Source organism: Grus americana, chromosome 2, assembly GCF_028858705.1.
Source record: "Grus americana isolate bGruAme1 chromosome 2, bGruAme1.mat, whole genome shotgun sequence".
NCBI classification, from domain to species: Eukaryota; Metazoa; Chordata; class Aves; order Gruiformes; family Gruidae; genus Grus; species Grus americana.
In genome coordinates, this window is record NC_072853.1 from 6,223,881 (window position 1) to 6,246,278 (window position 22,398).

The 22,398-nt window shown below is 42.7% G+C and overlaps 1 protein-coding gene across 1 annotated transcript in view; it reads left to right on the forward strand.

The window, feature by feature from the left end:
• The first annotated feature begins 4,975 nt into the window (after positions 1-4,975).
• The window catches only part of FAM135B (family with sequence similarity 135 member B), a 211,968-nt gene continuing 194,545 nt past the window's right edge, over positions 4,976-22,398 (forward strand). The window contains exon 1 of the mRNA XM_054818307.1: positions 4,976-5,134. The gene's annotated coding sequence lies outside the window, so the exon portion shown is untranslated. The remainder of the gene's footprint in view (positions 5,135-22,398) is intronic.

Here is a 22,398-nt window from a genome sequence, read left to right on the forward strand (position 1 = left end):
AGCTCTTTCATGTCCTATCAGATGTTTGTATCATGTTAAGCATTTGAAATGTGCCTAGTTTATTTACTCTGGGTTTTCTGTCTAGTATGCAATCTTCCAGAGTCCTGAATGAGAAGACCATATCCTGAGATTTCCAACTGCCTTCCAGGTAAGGGAAGCACTGGTGGGTAAATGTAGATTTTTCTTATTTAAAGCAAGGCTGTTTACTTGGCAGGTAGGCTGTAGCAAATAAAATGCTGGGCTACAAATTGAATGGCAAAGCAAAACAAAATATTAAATGGATAGCAGCTGAATGAGGACTCTGTGGCTTGAGGACGGGATAAGCGTAAGGACTTGTAAGGAGAAGTATAAGCTTATGCCCTTGAAGCTTTTCTTGGATACAACTACTAAAGCAAGCCAAGTCTTTGTGATCCTTGTATATATTATACTATGTGTTTTTTGTTTGAAATACATACTTAGTAAAATGATAAATTATACTTTATACTGCAAGGGATTATTCTTTTTCTAGTGCTGTAGTCTTTACCTTTAATTCTCCTGTTTGATATGTGAAAATGCTACATGATTTTAAATGCTGCATGATTTTACAAATGCTGCATGTTTTATAAAACACCTTTATACTGTGGTACTCCCCAAGAATCTGTTGTATTTATTAGAATCATAGAATCATAGAATGGTTTGAGTTGGAAGGGAACCTTCGGCATGGGCAGGGACATCTTTCTCTACATCAAGTTGCTCAAAGCCCCATCCAACTTGACTTTGAACACTTCCAATTATGAAACAGGAATGATGGAGCTCTGACTGTCACCAGCTACATCAAAATGGATATATCTTAGTTAATCATTCCTTACCAAATAGCTGCATGAAAGGCATGCATCTGATCACCTCTCCTATTTTTCTACTTCTTCCTTTGCTTAATTGCTCCCTTGTTGCATAGCGTGAAACTGGATTGTGTGACTCTGTTGCCTGTCGCATCAGAGGGTATTTCAAACTCTGCTATAGCAAAATATTGCAATCTTCCTAAAAGGGTCTTGGTCATCTGAATGCTCCTAGAGGGTATAGAGGATCCAGAAGAAACCAAAGCCCCAAGTGCTGCTTGTTCTTGTGGGTCAGACACTTTCCCTTCGTAACTTACTTTTTCCTCAAATTATAAAGACTCTGGAAACCCTACATCACAACCAAAATGTAAATTCAGCTTCTCAGTTCATCAAAAGAGAAGCTTAACTTTCTCTGTGCATTAACTGCAGAGCTGTTGAGTCTCCTGCTGCTAGTCTGAAGCACACATTTGGCCCTACCTTCCGCTGCCTATCACGTTGTTGACGTTACACATCCACAGCACACAGCCACAGGCTTTTCACGCTGCAGGCTGTGTCCCAGAGCTTGAAGAAAGCTGTTGCAGCCAGGATATGGTATCTGCCTGTGACCACTCATTGAGTGCTCCAGGTGGAAGCTTAGTGTTGTGGTCTTTCCCTGTCACGTGAAACAGCTTCCCTGAGACACACTCACTTCCCTGTTCTGCATGCGTGTTTAGTTCACATGCTTGCATCTCATCATGTAAGGTTTTATGTACTGACATTCAGGTACCTGGGGAATTTTTCAGCTCTGAGCTTGTTTCAATTAATTTAAAACTTTTTTTTTTCTTTTTCTTTCTTTCCCCCAATCCGGCTCTTAGTAGAATTGGTAGACTGACTATTACACTACAGCTCAAGTGATGTAGGGTAGCAAAGTGAAAAGGAGTCCACAGCCTGTAGAAATGACTCCCAGTCCAACATGGCCCTGCAGGATTGACTGCTCCACTGAACATTTATTAGGTATCCTGTTACCTAATGGGAACATCTGCTCCAGATTATTATTAAACACAAAGACTTGACACAAAGAATCTAGAATATGACATTTGCTGACTATGCTGGGCTCTGGGACACCAAGTATGTCCAAGGATGTCTGTGCTGTTGAGATTTCAGCCAGTCTGGGAACATTGAGCAGCTAAACAGACACACAGGCATCTTCATTGCTGAAACCTCAGGCTCCTGTGGAGCTAAGGTGGCAGCTAAGAAGGCATTCCCAGAAGGTGTGTTTTGGTTTTAATCTTTGTTGACAGGCATCAGAGCTCAGATGTCTGATTTGGTGGGATAGCTCTTCCAAACAAGACTTAGGGATGGGATTTGCCTTTACCTCAGGGTGTTGTAGACAAGTACAGCTAAGTTAGTCAACATAACAGCAGGGGAGAGGAAAGGAGACATAAGGGAAAAATTAACTGATTTGTTTTAGAAGTCTATGTTAGGCTAAGTTGATTTACCTCTCTTCAGCTTTTAAAGCAAGAAAATAATCTAGACATGACTAAGGTGCATAATCATAGGTGTCTAGCACCATCTGAGATACCCTAAGAGGTCTGTAATTCCTAAGCAGGGCTGGGAGATATGACATAGGTTCTACCCTTAAAAATGAAAACTATGACTGAAAATACAACTTTTCCTCTAGAGTCTGTCAAATATGGCTTTGACATGTCCTTTCTTTATAAAATCATATCTATTTATGAAATCAGCATGCTTTACATACTGTGCATGACTTGTTTCCCTAGTGAACTGGTGGAAGTCACTGATCCCACCATGCAGGACCTCCTTGAATGACTGAGGTCAAATGAAATGTTTTTGTCCTTTTTTTTTTTTTGGGGGGGGGGGGATGTTGGTTGTTTTCTGAGTTTTGTTAGAGCTTTATATCCACTTTGTACTCCCTTGGCACAGTTGAAGATGTGCACTCTGCAGAGTTCAGACAGGGAGGTATAAGAGCCATTGGTTTTAGTGGGCTCTGCATGTCCTTAGGGGTGGATTTTTCCTCACTGTTTCAGACCAGTGCCAACAAGAGAAATAAGGTGGGCAGATCCTCGGTGGTGTAACACAACCATGCTGAGCCGAAGCACCTGAAGTCAAAGGGGCCAACTATCTCCTGCTATTCTTATGTGTGTTCTTGAAATCTGAGATGTAGCTCTCAAAAAATAGCCCTAATAAGAAAAATTTGGAAAATACAAGCTTGCAAGCTGATTACATGTACCTCAGCGGATACATTTTGCAGTCCGGTCCCTGTTTTAGCAGAAATAAGATCTGCCTGTGGTTTCAGTGATCTATTCAGAATAACCATGGGTTTTACTGTCAGCTAGTTACTAATGCAATGACTGATTAGGATTCACTCATAATCATTAATAGAATGAGATATTCTCCCCCTGCACCCAGAATTACAGCAGGGAAGTCCCAGGGCCATACATGTGCCAAATATTATTTTTTAGTTCTTGAGAAAGGATTGGGAGTACTGTCTAATTTTACATGCATGACATTTTTAGAGACTAAAATAGATAACATGTTTCTTACTTCTTTTTTGAGTGGTAGAAAGGCCCTTTAAGTCAACTATTCCATACAGTCTCCAAGTGAACATCAGAATTGTTGCCTAAAAGGACATTAATTAAAAAACCTATAGGGGTAATGATTTATGAGTAGTTTTATAAGATGCATGGAGACTGGGAAATGGGAAGCTACTCCAAGGAAGTCTGATGATGTCTGCTGGCTGGCACATTTTGCTCCTCATTTAGGTGGTTCTAGGTTCTCCCATAGTAATGAGATATGTAGAAAATGCCTTTATATGAACCACATTATGACTCTTCAAATGAAGATGGTGCGGAGACACCGTCTTCTAGAATACCTTGAGAAGAGGTGCCACCAGCACATCTCCTACAACTGTTTCTCCAGGTCTGATACTTTAATAGGAAACATCACCCAATGCATCTTCTTGGTGCCTCAAGCTCATAGATTTATATCATCTGCAGCATTCAGGCTGCAAGCAGAGCTCTGGCAGCAGGACGCAAATCCCTTTAGAAAGTTTCCACCAGTGATTTTTCTTTTTCAGTAGGTTTTAGACAGGGTTTCACAATGTCCTGCAAACAGTACCAGCTCTTGAAAGAACTGTCATGGCTTGTGAGTGTTATGCAGCTTTGCACTGACATTTTTGGATGGAAGTGACATTTGATTGTTGTGACCTTGCTGTGTCTTGTGATGTTCTAGTGCAAAATGAGAGCCTCATGACATGCGTATTTGATAGATAAATGGCAGCTGAATGCCTTGATTACACATGTCTCTCTCCGTTAGGACTCCACATTTTGATCTTGTGGCAGTCCATCCACCTGAGGTCTTTTTCCTTTCTTATTTTCAGATCCCTAGAGAAAGGCAAATTTCAGCTTGTTTGTTTCATGCAATTAGGCATGAAAATATTAGTGTCCTGGACCGTGTAAGAGTGTTCCTTTCAGAAAGGTTTTTTCTCACCGTTTTGTGGTAAAAGGCAGTTCTCTCTCACAAGGAATCCACTTATAAGGGGATTTGTCTATGCAAAAACCACCTTTACACAAAAAGACAGTAAAATTCCACTTTTAAGTCCTCCTTTAAAGAAAGAGAGTTGACCTTCAGTTTAAAAGAGAAAAAGTTTAAAATTGCATCAAAACAGGAACTTTGAAAATGATTCCCCTTCTCAGCTTTGCTGTTTTGTTCCCTTCCTTATAAAAATGCAAGGCACCCCCGAATAATGAAGCTCTGGCCTCCTAGAAGCTGGTGTTTGACCTTTGCAGGGCAGCGAGCTCTTTACCCACAAGTGTAGAATGCAAACATTTTGGATGCATCGCTCCATCTGTTTTCCCGGAGCCCCAACACCACGCCAAGCAGTGACCTCCATCCTCCCCACTGTCGCTGTCCCTCTGGAAGGGCTCTGGGGTGAAATTCCCGTGCCTGTACGTCGAGGGCCGTTTGGCCGTGACAGGTGCTGAGCAGATCCGGGTGCCGGGGCAGCTGTTGCACTGAGCGGTGCCGCCGCCACCACTGAGTTGGGTAACCATAGCAACAGCATCACCGCCAGCATCCTCCTCCTCCTCACTCGGCTCTCCTCCTCCTCGGCATCATCAGGAGCAGCAGCAGCGGCAGCAGCAGCCCTGGCAGAAGCCAGAGCCCGGCAGCCGAGGCTGCAGCCAGCTGCCTGCTGTCCCCTACCTGCACTGTCACCCAGACACAGCACCGGCACCAGCCCCGCTGCTCCCCACGGCAGGGAAAAATAGGGGAGAGGGAGCTGAGGAAGGTGCACTGCAGAGGGATCCCAGACAACCCAGGTAAGAGCTGTGGGGCTGCTCGCAAACTCCCCGCGATCGATGTGGTGTGTGCCTGGCGTGTGTTTGCGTGCAAGTGTTTGTTGCTAGTTTTCCGGCTCGCTCCTTCCAAAGGCAGGGTGATGAAAATTCAAGGCAAGCATGTTTTCCGTCTCATGTTTCCCATCTCTGCCATACTGTCCCTCTCCCTCTCCTCTACCCAGATACATAAGGAATAATAAATAATATTCAAAAGGGTTGGTAGAAAATGGGGTGATCGGGGAACCCAGTGTGATCAGAGTGTCGAATGGCTGTGCTTCCAAAATAAAAGTGGACAGAAGCAGCAGAGCAAAGGTTGACATGGTAATTAATAACCCTTAAAAAAATAATAACCATGCGACAACGCACTTCTGTCTCTGCCCACTCCACAAATAAATCTCTCTCATCATATTCAGCAGAGAGCTGTAAACCAGAGAGGTGTATGAATAGCCAAGACTGGAAACCTCGCTGTAGTCCACAACTGGCACATTTACCTTAAGTGCTTTAAAGCCAGACTAAATCATTGCGATAGCAATACAGTCATACCTGTGAATATATGTGTATATATATTTGTAAAAATACTGCTCTTAAACCTTTACATCTTCTAAGAAGAAAAAAGAAAAAAAATCTTCTTAAAGATGTGGGTGTGATGGCCAGGCAGTAAGAGATGCTCACTCCATCTGTGTGTGAGAAAGCATGTACTGGGTACCTGTAAAAAGGTAGGAAGAATAGCTCTAATCCGAAGGCATATGGGGACAGTCCTTGTCATTTTAAAACCAGAAGAGATCCAAAGCCGTGGAGTGTCCTTGTGCAGGCAAATATATGTGGATGAGTGCGTACATGTCTGAGGAGCACGAAGGGGGAGAGAATAAGAAGTAAGTTTAAGCCAAGCGGTACGTGTTTGCTATGTAATGACTGCAGAGAGCTCTTTCCACTTCCACGTAACTATTTCTATGTATTTATTTATTTATTTTGTCAGCGGTAAGGAGAAAGACAGCTGCTGCTGCTGTCTCTACCTCCTTCGCTAAACCCCTGTTCTCCCTGTCTGGTGTCCTGATCTTCCCCTGTCCTCCACAAATCATCCTTGTCTGTGTGACTGGAAATGCTGCTGGCTTTAGCGATGATAAGCATTTTAATACAGGGCTTTTGAGCCCATCCCATGATACGATACAGTTATAATTCTGCTTCCTCATTATACCATGGGGACAGTCTAGGTATGACCCAATACCAAGTAACATAATAAAGGTTAAGAGGTCTTTTGTGTTAAACCTGATTTGAAAATCACAGGGCTTTTTGGTCCCAGTTCTGTGTTTTGCTATTTGTCTGTAGATCTCCCTAAAATCAGCAGGAGCTGGAAGACAATTTGAGATTATTGATATAGAACAGAAGGCAGAATTGGGCCCACGTTTTCTCTCTGACTATAAACATCCTCCTCCTGCAAGCTACAGGAGAACAAGGAATTCGGGTAGGCAGGACCTCATGCCCAGTTCTTATGCAGAAGTGTTGTAAAATTACCTGATAATTATGTTCCATACCAAGGGAACTTGGTAGGATGAGGGACAGAAAAAGAAAACACGGACAAGTATTTAGAATCAGTGCTTTGATTTGCACAACAATTTCCTTAGGAACTCGACCTTATCATCACAACAGGTCTTCTCTACAAGGGGCTGTTTGATCCATGTTAATAACAGTGCTCATGGACACTAAGTTTAACTGAAGAGGATGATTTTGGATGCTTATATTAATTAAACCGAGGCACTGTAGGGCTACAGCCCTCAGGGCACTAGACTAGCATGGCCACATTACACAGTGTATTTCTGCATAAGATTTGGTGTCTGCTTCAAATCTAGGGAATATTTCAATCTTGCAACTTCCCCTTTGTGATAACAGAGAGGAAATAAAAGTACCTGTAAAAATGCCTGTAAAAAAGAGCGCAAACCTGATCATGCTTCTGACACTGGGATACCAGTAACAGAATCAAAATCACGTTTATACGTGTTGCCGAGATGTAAAGTGCATAACGGCGGGGCACCTCGGTAAGGCGTGGAGCAGTCATCCTCTCATCAGCGCGAGCAAATGACTGAAGGTCAAAGGGCTTGGGGGATTACACATTAACACCCTGCAAGTATTCTTACATAGTCTGACTTTGCTGCTACCTGCGGGCAGATGATTACAGGGAAGCCAGAACTCATACATGGAATTTTGATTACTACGGGGATGTAAAACTTCTCGTAGAAATGGCTCTGGGGAAGGCAGGAAAGGTTGATGTTCTCATGAGTACTGCTTTGCCATAAAAACCCTGGTTGTTTAGGGAAAGTCAGGGCACTAGGTCTGATACCAGTGTAAACAGCAAAGATGTTCCCCACCTCAGATAACTGATATTTTATGCCCCTCACCCCTGCATCTCTCCCTTGCTTAAACTGGAAATCTTAGGAGAGACTTTTTTTCATTTTGCCTTATGGCTTTTTCTATTGTATTTTATTTGTTTCGTAATGGAAGGGAATATAGTCTTTTGCTTTGTGCACGGCTCTTAAGAGCTGGTCTTTTGATGCCCACTTAGTGTTGTTCACTAGCACTGTTCTAGGGAAAAAAGCTATTTTTGTATCTAATCATATTACTAAGCATCTTTTAAAATCCCAATCCTTATTTTCATTAGTCACCCACTGTGTCTCTTGGAGCTCAGAACAGAAAAAGACTTATACAATAGTTGCTGTTCAAAAGTCAGCATTTGCCAACAGGTTGAAACAGAGATTTCTGAAACGCTGCAGCCAGGGCTTTTTTTTTTTTTTTTTTTAAAATAAGGAAGCTGCCGTTTTCCAGATCCTACTCTTTACTAACCTGAGGCAAGAGATGATTTGATGATGAATGTTGTACCTTGCATTTAGTTTAACAATGCAATTCATTTTATTTTGAGGCTGTATTTAAACTGCTGTTTATTACTCCATTCAATAATTACACTTTGTGATTTTTCCTGTTGCAATATCATAATTTTTTTCCCTTTACACTGTATGGGGATTGGCTAGATTTGCTGCTTAATGAGACAGACATATAACCATGGAAAATAAAAGTTTTCCCAGTGAGTAGGAGAAGGATGAGGTCTTTACATTAGGGATTGGACACTCCCTGTCTGTTTGGTCCCCTTGAAATTAGCAGGAGTTGTGGCCCGTCCATACCTGATAAGGAAATAACCTTTTTTAGCCAATATTAATCTTCTTGAGGAGTCAGCTGGTCTTGGCAGATTCTCCTCAAGTCTGAATCATACCCAGGCTCACATAATATGGACCTTAGTGTCCACCTAGCTGATACCCACGCCAGCACTTGGAAAGGTTATAATTCCTTTCTAATCTATTGGCTCAAGTAGTGGAAACTCTTGGCCGCTTTGTTCCACATCCCCTGGGGTCCATCAGCTTCCTTGCTCATGGATTAAAACCTTCCCCACCAGTCGGTGAGACAGACTGTGAGTCTGTGCTTCCCAGCAGCACAGCGTTGAGAAAAGGGTGCCCAAGAGCCTCAATAGTGCAGGTGTCTCACTTTGTGTGTATTTCTTCCGATTTTTCGCTGTACCCGGTTCCCTTCCTTGTACGCCAGCAATGCCTGACAGGCTGCAAACAATCCAGGACCTGCGATGTAGCACGACCTTTGCTAACACTGCTCCAGGAGGTAAAGGGCTGAAACTACCCGGAGCGGTTGTGGCTGCTGGGCTGATCGGAGTCTTCTTCAGAAGGTCAACACCGTGACATGCCTGATCTCAACTCGTCAGGCGAGTGAGTCAGAAGTTGACTTCCAAATCTTCCAAATCCAAGAAGATACGATTTTATTCTCTCTCTAATGCTATTATTAGTGACTGCAATGTTAAGAACTCTGTTATTCAGCAGTTTTACTTCTTCCCTGTTTCACTGCAGCAGACGGAGCATCCAAACAAAGTGTAAAAGGGAGAATTTCTTTCTTTTCTACACTCAGATGCTGCTGACACCCATGTGCTGTCCCAGATCGAAAGAGAATCACTTGAAGGAGGAGGGGGGGTGCTCTCTCTGGTCCTTCTACGAAACTGCCAAAAATCTGATGGCATTTCTGCTTCTCTCTCAGGTTTGGGTGTGCCTTGGTGTGGTTTCTTTGTGTCTGGAGACCCCACACCTCAGATGTGGCTATGTTTCAGTTCTGAAGTAATTCATTTTTATGGCTGTGTCAGGTAAAGAGTGATTCTGGTCCTGCTGGTATCCACACAGAAACCTAAATTCATCCTCAGTCGACACTGAGGGAGCCACAAAGTTCACTTCTCTTACTGCATGTGAGGCACTGTAGGCAGACACAGTATCCTGACATGTTCTTTATACCTGTTGTGTTTTCTCATCCTTAGGATCATAGGTATGAGACAGTCTAAGCAGTAGTTTGGCCTTCTGCTGGTATATATACTTACCAAATAGTTGCTTTTGTACTTTCTGATCTGCGTCTAGTAGATATATTATGCATCCTATTGGACATTAAAGGTGGAATTGCAGACATTGTACGACAGACTTGTATTGATAACGCATAGCCGTGGTGCTACAGTAAGTTGGTGTCTGTCTCTCTTGCATGGAAATTTCAAATTCTGACCTCCTGGTAACAGTGTGGCTTTTAAGGATTCACGTCATGCAGCGCTATGACAAGCGGGACTTTCTTAATGTAACTTGGCTCGGTAGGGACTACTCGTGCTATTGGGACCCTGATGCCACCATTTAGCAGCCTGGGGAGCAGCAGGATCTTTCTTTGTCCATCTAGTTGGGCAAAGAAATCTCTCCTGTTGTATTACTATCCAGATATGTGCGACTGGGAAGGAATCTGGCTCTGACAGCATCTTCTAATGTGTTATTTTAGTTCCTAAAATGCTGCTAACGTTGCATTTATTTCTGAGGCTAGAAAGCAGTGTTCCATTACTTTTTTATGGCTCCAAAAAACATGAGTATTACTTGGAGGATGTGGCTTGAGTGAAACGTTGTTTGTATCTCTGTGAATTTGTCAGTCCATACTGCCAAAACCACTGCGGCAGTAGGAAAAGCAATCGTATTTTCTGAGAATGATTTCATAAAGGACAGAGCAAAAGGACCAGTGTTTCCCTTCACTGAGTCCTCTACAAGTGGGTTGTTTCAGCATGAAAATTTCCATCTCTCTTATATTATCTCCTTCTCCTTTCCACTCATAGCCCTTTGTTCTTCTCAGTGGCTGTGAGTTGACCCTATTGTGGGCAGATGATGCTTGTAGATGGCATAACCTCATGGTCTAGCTAAATAGGCCCTTGGCTTGTGAGTGTCAATGTTGAGGATGTCTACACAAAACAACTACTGAAATGATTTTGTTTGCATAAGAAAGTCTCCCATTTGTTTTAGAGGTGATGGGGAAGCATAGGACAACACACAATTATGGAAAATTATGTCCCTTTGTATGCCACTTTTCTGGATTTGGGTGATCGAACAAAATTTTGGTTCTTACTGGTATTTTGGCTTCTGTAGAGGACTAAGACTCTGAGCTACAGGCTTTGAGCCTATGATGCAGCATTGCTAGCTCTGCCAATACCTGTAGCAAATGCTCACCCTCTGTGTGCTTGAGTATCTGAGTTCAGCAGGTACTGGCTTACATCTGCAAGGCTCTTCTGCGCTATTAGGACCCAGCTATCCCACGTCTTAAGACATGAGGATCTCTGTGGGACAAGGCAGATGGATTTCATTAGAGCTGAGCAGCATCTGCTACCGCAAGTGACTCTTCTTACAGGTGCTTACAGAGTACACTACGCTGCATAAATCTATTCTACACCATGAAGCAGCACAGTCCTACTTATTTTCTTTGCCTGCCTGTCTTGGTTTAAAATCTCAGCTGAAAACTTCTCTTTTCTGTCCATGTCTCCTCATTGTTTTCTCTGTCTCCATCTCCCTTTGCAGCTGTGTTTAAGCTGAGCTGTGTGAGGGTACAATTTGCCAGAGTAGATGGTAGAGAAAATAAAGTTGCATTGTGTTATGTTCTAGAGCCACCCAGCCCTTTCACCGCTGGAGGCTATAGGATGCTTGCCACTGACCTCAGAGACAGCAGGGTTCATCCCCATGAACAAAAGTCTTTTCAGAAGGAAAGATAATGCACAAGGCTGTGAAGAGAATGTTGTTTGAGAGAGATGTGGAAGCCTAAACCCCATCAGTTGAAAAGCTTTTGTTGGCTGCCATAGACGGATCAAAGTTATGTTGCTGTTTTAGCCTGGGACATCACAACCACCAGAAAGTTCCTTGCTTTTGCATGGGGAACTGAGCAGAAAAATCGGGGACACTGAGAGGCAGAAGAGGGACAAGGTAGAGAGACATTATGTCAGCACATCTACTCTTTTCTCGTAAGAAGTCAACATCTGCAGGTTGGTCCAAAACAGAAAGGAATAAGAATTCCAGAAGGTTATGTGAAAAGCCCTTAGATATATTCTGTCTTTTATGGCGGGACAGGGAGGAATAGATTTTGGATTGCATAAATCCTTTTGTCTGCAGGGGAAAGAAAGGTTGTTGGGGGGAAAAAAAAAAAAAGCAAAAACGTAGTGAGGAATGATCAGCAGACTCTTGCTAATTTTTAGTAGCACTGTAAATTAGGCCTTGTTTTCTTTAGGTGACTTGCGTTGGTAGTGGGTGACATTAGTGCTTTATTAAACTTGCCGTGCTGAGAAGCTCATCGGTTTAGTGTAGCTAATAATAATACCTTAATCGAGAAACAGAAGGTGGGATAACTCGGCATCAGAAATTGGAATGCAGAAATAGTCGCTGCTAGTTGAACTAAAAATACACAACAGCATAACCCTCCGACTACAGCAGCACATGCTGAACACGCAATGGGCTCTGGCGGCAGGGGAACGGGAATGGCTTTCCTTTGTTTTTGGCAGCTGCTAGATCAGCAGTGGTCTGTGGTGACCTGCTTGTGTGACCGCCAAACTCTACCTCAGGTGTTCAAGAGCCCTCGTAGCAAGTTAATTAGTATCTTTGGCAAGTTAATCATTCTCCAGAGCCATAAACGGACTATACAGGGTGAAACAGACTACGTAGGATGACTTGGGAAGCCAGTTTGTCCTAGGGTGGGACTATGTGATCATGGTAGCACCCGACGAGGTGGGAGTGACCTGCAGCAGGGACAGGGATGTAACCATGGCTACTCTGTTCCTCTGCTCCATGCTCCTGCTTGGGAATAAACAACAGATGTCAAGATCCCTGCTGAATTATGATCCTTGGAGTTTTCGCTGCACAAGGGTTATTTGTGCTCAGAGATTTATCTGTTTTTCTCTACAGCCTCCTAAGGCATACCCAACCTCTTAACTTGGGCTTTACAAGGATCAAATTTGATTTAGTATGTACATGTTTTTTCTGCTCTGAGCTTTGAAGTCTCTGTGACAGTAAGTTAAGAGTGGCCCAGATGTGGTGGTGATGGGGAACCCTGAAATAGGTTAGTTAGATTAAATTATGACACATCTAATGCGAGAACCTCTAGTGCAACATGGAGTATCTGATACATTGTCAGATGGTCGATCAAAGGTGAGAGACACACTGTAGATGAAGAAAGGTGCTCAATGAAAAAAGGGAGTTAACTGATTGTGTTGGGCACAAGTGATGAGACATTGTCTCCAGATAAAGGACACAAACACAACATAGTCCTGAAAAACTGCAGATAAGAAGCAAAGGCTGAATGCTCTAATTTGAAATTCCTGCATTATATGTACTAAAACCCTGGCTGTGGTGGGAATCCTTCACGGGTTTGAATACAGAGACAACTGGCTGGGATAGGAGTGGGCAGGGGTATGACTGTAGCTACCTTGGTCACCACACCTGCAGGCAGGAGGAATACAGGTGGCTGCATCAGCGCTCCTGTCTCACTTCCCCTCCCAAAGTCAGTTGTCTGCTTACCATACAAGCAAAGGTGCTTCCCACAGAGAAGAAAATGACAATATATTGTATGAAGAAATTTAGCTAACAGAACTGTTTTTAAAAGATTGAACCTAGACATAAGCCCTTTCCTCTGAGCTCTTCTTCTGCCTATTTTCCTTCTGTGCTGTATTACAACCAGTAAATCCAAGGGCATCAGTGTCCCTTGTGTCTCATCTGAGACTCTTTGGAGTCATGGGGATCAGCTGTAGACAGGCTGGGTAAAGCACAGAGGTCATTTCTCTTGCGCTAGGTGCCTCTTGTGTGGACTTCTCTGGGCTGAGATTACTCTAGATAAAGGGAGCACCAGGAATGACAAGCCTGCTTACCTGTCCTTCTTAGCCAGTCTTAGCTTCTTTCTGGGACCACCATTCTACGTACTCTTTGATGAAATGAATAGCAAAAAGCCGTTTTTGTTCATAGGATAATTCAAGTTGGAAGGGACCTCTATTCCAATCACCTGCTCAAATCAGGGTCACCTGAGAGCTCAGACCAACTTTCTCAGGGTTTTATCCATTCCAGCTTTTTACCCATCTGTAACGAAAAGTGGGTGGCTTGTAAAAGCTTTTGAATTGTCAGGACTAGGGTCAGCAGGAGCTTTCAGAGAGAGATTGTTTTGAGAGAGAGAGAGATCTGACAGCACGTGCAAAGAACATTTCCATGAGGGCTTCTGACCGTGGAGATACCCAGAGGAAGCGGGCCGTGACTCTGAAAGGAGAGCTCCATGCAGAGCATGACAGAGGTGAAGATGAACTTATCAAAAGCATCCTTGGGCTGTCAAGGGCAGGTTTATTCCTAGGCATAAATGGTTTCCTCTGGGGACTTGTGGAATATGTGTTGCCAGGGGGAAAGAGCTGACGTTTATAGTGAAATGGGTCTGGCTTGCCCTGCTTCTGTACATGGCAGATTACTGTTCTGGGAGATAAGGCCTCAGGTCAGTGATTTAATTATGTCTGGTTTGGAGACCTTTTACCGTACCTGAGATAACTCAAGGCTTAAAGGATGGCTTTTGGAAGAATCATCTGTTCAACAGCAATAATCACCAATTACTAAGAAAAGATCACCTTACTTAGTCATTTTCCACTTATCCCATCTTCCCACCAAGAGCTCAGTTTATAAAAGCTTTGCTTCCAGGACTAGTGCACTGATAATCAGAAACGTCTCATTGTAAGAACATTCAGAAAAAGAGTTTGAGGACCAATTATATAAATGTTTCCTCTTTTGTAAAACAGCTTGGGACTTGTAAACATACTGGGTCCACGTTTCTCTAAATAATTCATCATGATGAATTATTTAGTATGTAAGCTGTGTTTTACGCAAGGAAATGCTTTTCTTAATGTGAAGGAAATATAGATATTTTAGATAATTTTGAAAGAAGTAGCTGCCGTTTCACTATTTTTCTTCTGTCTACATTGCAATTGATTTTTGTCATGCGTGTGTTCTTTGGGAGCTGCTGACACAGGATCTATAGCATGTTAATGTGACTTCTTTGGTAGCAAAAATCACAAAGCCTTTCAGCAGAATAAGTCTTATCAGAAGTCTAGGAGTCCACTTCCTATTGTAGATGTGCAAAGGGCATATTTTAGAATCATTGTTTATTTTCCAGGTGAAATTGGGGATGACGACTTCAATCCATAGGGGAGGAGTAAAGGTGAATGAATGCTGTTACCGATGGAGTCTTTTGTACAATGCTTCCATTTTTGAGCCTCATTTGTGACATTAACTTGAATTTTGTTTTCTTTTTTTTTTATATTTGGATAATTCTCTTGCATTTTCTTTTCTCTCCCCTTCCTTTTCCTCCTTCAACAACAGATAGTTTGAAGACAGCATGAATGAAACAAAATGTTGGCATGGTCTAGCTGGATTTCCTGACAAGATAAACATTTAGTTAAATGTGAGACATATGCCTTAGTGTGTGACTGTAATTTTATAAGTTCTTTTATGTGTTATGGTTGGCAACAGAATCCCTGTAGCCTATTCTGGCTAGAAAGAACAGTATTGCTTAGTCTTAAGACAAACACACGATCTAAAATGGGTATATACCACTAGCTATACCGTGTGAGTGGTGGAGCGGATCTTGGTTATGAGTAGTTTCCATTCCAATACATGTTATAAATGGAGATGTTTATTCAGCCATGGTGCATTTGTGATAGGGATGATGGTCTCATTATGAGTGTTCCTCTTTTCTGCTTTCATCCCACCTTTGGTGTTTAATTGACTGGAGGCAATGCAGCTCCATTTACTCCCACTATGGAGTACAGACTTGCATTGGGTGAGAATATTTCCTCTGATGGTTGCACGGGTGCAAAATTGGAGGGATATTGGCTCCAGCTCATCCTGTGAGACGTTAGTATGTGCAGCCAGACCACTGGAGAGAGGATGAACGCATGCCCCTCCCCACCTGCCTCGATTTTGGGGACCAGTCACACAATCTGGAGGCTCTTTGAACTGCAATGAAGTTTGCTCATCCTCTCTCACCTTTTTATGCAAGGATCTCCATACAGAAATGCTGTTGCTAGTTCATGTACGGGAAGATACAGGCCCATGAGTGTTTGCATTTTATATGAGATCCTGGTCACGGGTGGAATTTAATGCACTTTAGTGATCTGTAGTGGAGTCAAATTCATCCAAAGTAACTGCCAGCTTTATTTTTTGTTGTTGTTGACAGGGCAGAGAAACAGATATTTCTAAGGCACTACACAGACAACTTTTTAAAATGCCTGGTTTGGGATAGAAAGGTCATGCTCCAACTTTGTCTCCACTGTCTAAATGGGACCTGAACCAATAGCTGAGAAACAGCCACTTACAACATAGATGTCTGTCATTCTACCAAGTGCTTCCAACCTTATTTAATTTCAAAATATGGAACAGACTATGGACATCCTGAGCCTTATCCCTCTTCTCCAGGCACCATTGTCACTTGTTTGTATGTTTCCTGAGATGTGTGGCACAATGATCTTTTTTGTATGAGGGATCATATGCAGGCCTCCAGCCTGTCATTCAGGTTTCCAATCTGATGTGGTATTTGGCATTGCAAGACCAATTTTCCTCTGATCTGCCTTTGCGTTCCTCTGTATGATGTCCCACTTTGGACTCTTGGCTGGTTGTTGCACTGCCACAGTGAAAGAACGGTGAAGCAGCCCCTAGTGTTGCTTCACATAGCGTATACTGAAGGCTTTTAGTCGTAAGATGTAGTCAGGGAACAAGCAGCATATTTGACAAAAAAAGTAGCATGTTTGGAAAGTGCATTTGATCTTCAAGAATGCAAAACCCATGAGCCAGCTTGGATAACAGAAGCACTATAACTGCCTTAGCCTGGTGCCCAGCTGCACCAGGACCTCACTGGGATCCACACCTGTTTGTCTGGTAGGGTGCTTTAGCCCAAGCAGAGCAGCATCCTTGACGTTTTGGGCCCCTCACTGCAAGAAGGAAATTGAGGTGCTGGAGTGTGACCAAAGAGAGGCAACGAAGGTGGTGAAGGGTCTAGAGCCCAAGTCTTATGAGGAGCGGTTGAGGGAACTGGGGAACTTGTTTAGCCTGGAGAAAAGGAGGCTGAGGGGAGACCTTATCACTCTCTACAGCTACCTGAAAGGAGGTTGTAGTAAGGTGGGTGTCAGTCTCTCTCTTGTCCTATTAGCAAGTGATAGGACAAGAGGAAATGGCCTCAAGCTGCTCCAGGGGAGGTTTAGATTGGATATTAGGAAAAAATTCTTCACTGAAAGGGTTGTCAGTCATTGGAACAGGCTGCCCAGGGAAGTGGTTGAGTCACCATCCCTGGAGGTATTTAAAACATGTGTAGATGTGGTGCTTAGGGACATGGTTTAGTGTTTTGACTTGGCAGTGCTAGGTTAACGGTTAGACTTAATGATCTTAAAGGTCTTTTCCAACTAAAATGATTCTGTGATTCTATGATCCTTTCCTTGCCCCTGACAGAGCTTGTTCAGAGATAGCTTAAGCACACCTCTGCAGTGGTTCAGATATGCAGTACCCTTTGTTTGAAGGAGTAATTTAGTGCTTTGTGTGGGTGCATTTATGGGAACACAGAGCTTCTCTTAAGGAAATATGCATGTTTCTGATATTTGCAGATGTTATGGCTGCACATTAAGAGGAGATTTAAAAAAAAAAGGACATTTTGGTGGATGAAATCTCCATTATTCACCAGCAGTTCTTTGCAGACCACACTTTTATTGAGAATATCTTATTTGTACCTTAATAGGTTTTACTGTGTGGGGAGAGAAGAAGGGTTGGAATTTGATTCCCAAAGGCATGAAGTATGTCTGATAGTAAGCAAATCAACAACCTTATGAAAAGAATTGCACCTTAAGGCTCTGTTCCTACAACTGCTATCAGAGCAACAATGAGCCATGCTGAGCCTTGGCCCTTGTTGCCTTCTTCAGGACTCCCACTTGGACTTTTGTCAATCTGGAGCATAAACTTCTAATGTGGTTGTAGACTCTTCCTGGCTTATTCACAGCAAGTCTTTCTGACTCTGGTTGAAGTCAAGGAGAGCAGCAGTACAATGCTGGATGAATATCTAAAGCCTGAGGTGTGTAGAATTGAGAAAAAAATGAAAAATCCAGACAGCAAACTAGACCCCAGACCCATGCCTGTCTTCCCCCACCCAAGCACAGACTTGTCAACCTGGATGATGTTTGTAAAGTACAGTCAATGTGCCTCCATCTCCAGCTCCCCTGGTGCTGAGTGCCATACTTCATACATCAGCTGTTCTCTGGCTGGGGGATGTACTGTGCTGGTCCAACCTGTGGTGCCCTCACCAACTGTGGCCCGTGGTATGGGAAGGCTGAGATGCTTTGCTGCTGCAATTGCTGGCGTGAGTGGCTACAGCTGCTGGTGATAGTTGTGTTCCAGACATTGCTGACAACATGTTGAGAAGACAACTTAAATGCTTGTTTTCTTCTCTCTCCACCATTGTGCAATGTAGTACATGATCTTGCACAACTGCTATTCACTTGTCTTCTGTGGTTGCTCTGGTAGGATTTGCAGGTCAGGTGGGTGGGTTCTCAACAGGAACCTAAACTATTCGTTTAAAAATTTTGTCTCTTCCAGTCTGTAGCAATGGAACTGCTGAGAAAGAATGTAAACTCTTTCCTTTTAATTTTAAGAACAATATTTATCTCATTTTGTTTATGAATCTTTGTCAAATCTCTGCAAATCTACTATAAGCCCCAAATCAGTGTTGAATACATCGTTTTTCTCCAGATCATTGGTTTAATGATCAACAAAGTAATAAAGATGGTAGAAAATGCAGAATTATTATGCTTAGGTGGGACTTGTGGAAACTTAACAAAGCTGTATGAAGGAAAATGAAATTCTCTGTTGATGAATACAAAGTAATGTACAATGGAAAGAAGTAACTTGAATGATTCATTGCCCTTGCTGGGTTCTAAATAAATTTTCAGCACTTGAGGAGAGATCCTCCAGAAAGCCTTTCTACATGTATGGTAATCTTGGGAAATAAAATCCTCTGTGAATAAATAGAATATTTAGTGCATAAGAACTGGGAAGAGGATTATTTCTGAATGTAAGAATTCATCTTTTTTTTTTTTTTTTTTTTCCCCTGCAGTGAACTATTTGTCAATTAAAAAATATTTTCACTTAAATTAACATCAACCTGTGGGAAGTATTAATCTTCTAAAATTTGTTTTGGGAAAAAGCTGGAAATTAAGTGTTCTGTAATCCTATTGGAAAGCTCAGGGTTTATTTTGTTTTCAAATGCCTTTTTTTAATTTCAGATTGCAATTGTTTTAGAACAAAAAGCTATTTAGGTTCAAAAAAACCCAAAACCTCAAAAGGAAATGTGCTGATTTACTGAAACATAGTGTTTCAGATCCATCAAAATATTTTTATTTCTGTCAAAAAATGCTATTTTGTGGGAAATATAGGGTTTTCATTTTGAGTCTGAACAGAAATATTCACCAACTCACAGTCAGAGAATTGCTTGCTATAGGTCCCATGGGTGTGCTCTCCAAAACATTGCAATGCCTTACCAGAAGCATGGCATCTCCTAAAATAGTGCATTTTTATCTGGCCATTGTCTCCTATGGAGTCCATATCATAAGTAGGATTTCTTTGTTATACAAATTTCTTTGTTATACAGAAATGAAACCTCTCCCAGTGCAAATTGTAATGGTTGCTCCTTGTCTTCTCCATGTGGTTCCTTGTGAAGAGGAACCTCTTCATAGCTGCCCTTTAAGTACTGCAATACTGTGATGAGGTCTCCTCTGGCCCTGCTCTGACTGAAGGTCAGGTCTTTTCTCCCTCAAGAAGAACACACCTCCTTCAGTCTTTCCTCACAGGGCAGGTGATCTAGCCCTGCTTTGATCATCTTCATGGCCCTCTTTTGGACCCTCTCTCCAGTCTGTCCATGTCTTTCTTGAATTGTGGGGACCAGAACTGGACAGAGTACTCCAGCTGTGGCCTGACAAACGCTGATTAGTGGGCCAATCCCGTCTCCGTCTTTGATGGTAATACCCCTGCGGATGAAGAATACCAGAATGCAATTTGTCTTTGTTGCTGCAGCAGCACACTGCTGACTCCTGTTCAGCCGCTTGTCCACCAGGACCCCCAGGTCCCTTTCAGCAAGGCTGCTCCCCAGACACACAGGTCCCAGCCTGTACTGGGCTCTTTGGTTCTGTCATCCCAGGTGCAGGACTTTGCACTTGTCTTTGTTAAACTTCATATAGTTTTTGCTAGCCCACTCTTCCAGCCTGTCCAGGTCTCTCTGTAAGATGGCTCTCCCTTCTGACGTGTCCATCTCACCACCCAGTTTAGTGTCATCAGCAAACTTGGTGAGGGTGCTGTCAATCTGATCGTCCAGGTCATTTATGGAGATGTTGAACAGCGTGGTGCCCAGTCTGAATCCCTGGGGGACCTCACATGTGACAGGCTGCTGGCCTGAGAAAAACCATTGATCACCACTCTCTGTTAGCCAATTTCCTACCCATCTTGCAGACCACCCATCCAGTCTGTATCTTGCCAGTTTGTCTCATATATAAGGTTTGCCTAGTTTGACATTACAGGATTATTTTTACTTTTCATTGAAACCTCTATCATTGGTCTTGCTATTGCATATCTGCATGCCAGATTTGTCTCTAGTACTCTGAAGTCAAAAGGTGAACTCTGACATCTATTTCTTGGTTCATAAATCCCTATCCATATGTAGAGATGTTTGTGGTTTATTATTTTTTCCAGTGCTGAAATTGCTAGGTCATTGTGCACATAACACTAGACTTTAGTACATAGAATGCTATCTGTATTTTGCTTTGCTTTTTAAATGTCAGAGTGCCTTCCTTGCTAAAAGCATTCAGAAAGCTTGGTTTTGCTGCTGCATACTGTGTTATGCAAGATTTTTTTTTTAAAAAAAAACCCCAAACCCAAACCTGTTAATTAACTTTCTCAGCACTTCTTTTTTTTTTTTCTTTTTTTTTTTTTTAAATGAGAATTCCATTTGTTCAATGTGTAGAAAATAAGAATAGAGAACTCTATACTGAAAATGGAGGGGAGGAAGTATAAAGGCACTGTAGAATGCCAACGCTCAGTATATACACAGAGAAATAAGATGCTTGTAATAACAGAAAACAAAACTGAAAACAATTTTTTCTTTTCCACCTGCATGGTGAAGTTGTCCTATAATAAATTATTAGCAATCTCTTCTTCAGGGCTCAAAGGAGACTCATCTGCTTTACCACAGTAGATTAAAACATTCAGTGTCTTTCTCAAGAAAAATCCCCAATGTGCCATAGTAGGATTTAATATTTGCCATTATTGTGTAGCTGTGATTGTAAAAGGCAGTTGTTAAAAACCGCAGTGTTCATGATGGCATGTTTAAAACAGGAAGGCTAAAGGTAGCAAAACTCCATATGCATTTTTCTTTCTTTTTTTTTCCCCCTTCACAGCTTGTCCCTTCTCTTCTCCCTCTTTGCCAGCATCTTCTTTTACCTCCTCTAGGTCACATGTAGGATGGAGGCAGTTACGTAAAATAGCTTGCAATATAATTGAATTCTCGTAATGCTTGGGTCCTCTCTTATCTCCGTGTCCCCATACAGCAGATTGCCGCAGAAACAAGGGATGTTGTCACATAACCACTTTCCTGCAATTGTGTTGTGCCATTACTGCTTCGTGCTAATCTGCTCAGGCATAATTCCCTGAGTGGAACAGGTCCTGACTTCAGTGGTGCTTCTGCACATAATAGGGTTGGCCTGCTCACCTCCAGTTTCGTGGACACGTGCTGACCATTGCCTCCTGCTGACTTGCCCTCAGCTCCTCTGTCCTCGTTGCCATTGTCCCTGCATGGGAACTTGCCACATTTCTGTTTCATCTCATAGTTAAGCCCAGCAAACCCATTAGCCAAGGTAGAGAGCTGTGCTGACCTGTCTCTGGTTTTGGAGAGTAGCTCCTCCCTTTCCTCCCTCCCTTACCCTCAACATTCAATCTCTTTCTTCTCCCCTTTTGTCCTGTTTGGGAAGGATGATCTTGAGATGAGTCTATCCTTGTGCTTGTCTAATAAGAGATGCTCAACTCCTTCCCTCCTTTGGCTTGGTGTGTCTATCTTTGGGAAGTAGAATGTGAGTTATGCATCCTGGAAGCTTGTTCAGCTCTGAGGATGGAACAGGTCCCTGAAAGCAATTGAAGTGATGCAGAATTAAATACCATATTTTTACTGGCATCTGTAGCCCCTTCATCTTAGGTGGGCTTGAGATTACTGTATTTTCTGGTAAAACATGCTAGATCATCCATGTTCTTCCTTTCATTCACTGACTTCCCTATCCATACCTTCATCCCCTTTCCTTGCAACCTATAACCAATCTCTGTTTCTTAAAAATCTCAGCATCTTTCCATAGGAAGGGGGTTTTCTTTCCCATCTCTCTGTCTTCTATAGAGTTCTAACCATCCAGACCCCCTGTTCCAGGGAGGTGACCAGTTTTCCCAGGTAAGACCATGTTCTTATCTCTGTTGCCATCTGTCTTCTGGAAGGACCCAATCCTCTTCTAACTCAGGGAAAGAAGAGAAAGAAAATGGCAATCTTTAAAATTGTTCCTCTCTAAATGGTCGCAACTGTCTATGAAGGCTACATCTACTGTGCGATCAGCTAATAAACTCCTTGAACGGGTCTCTGAAGTCTGTATTAGAAGTGGATGAGTCATAGTTGCACCAGCTGATTGCAAATAAATGGGTGGGAGGGGAATCAGCCCTGTACTTTGTACTGGCAAGGTATGAATAAAGAGCTATCAGCAGGCCTGGGAAATGAGAGGGGTGAGTTTGGACTGGCAGCTCTGCAGCAGGGAGGTGGAGGCAACCAAGCGCTTGTCAAAGAGG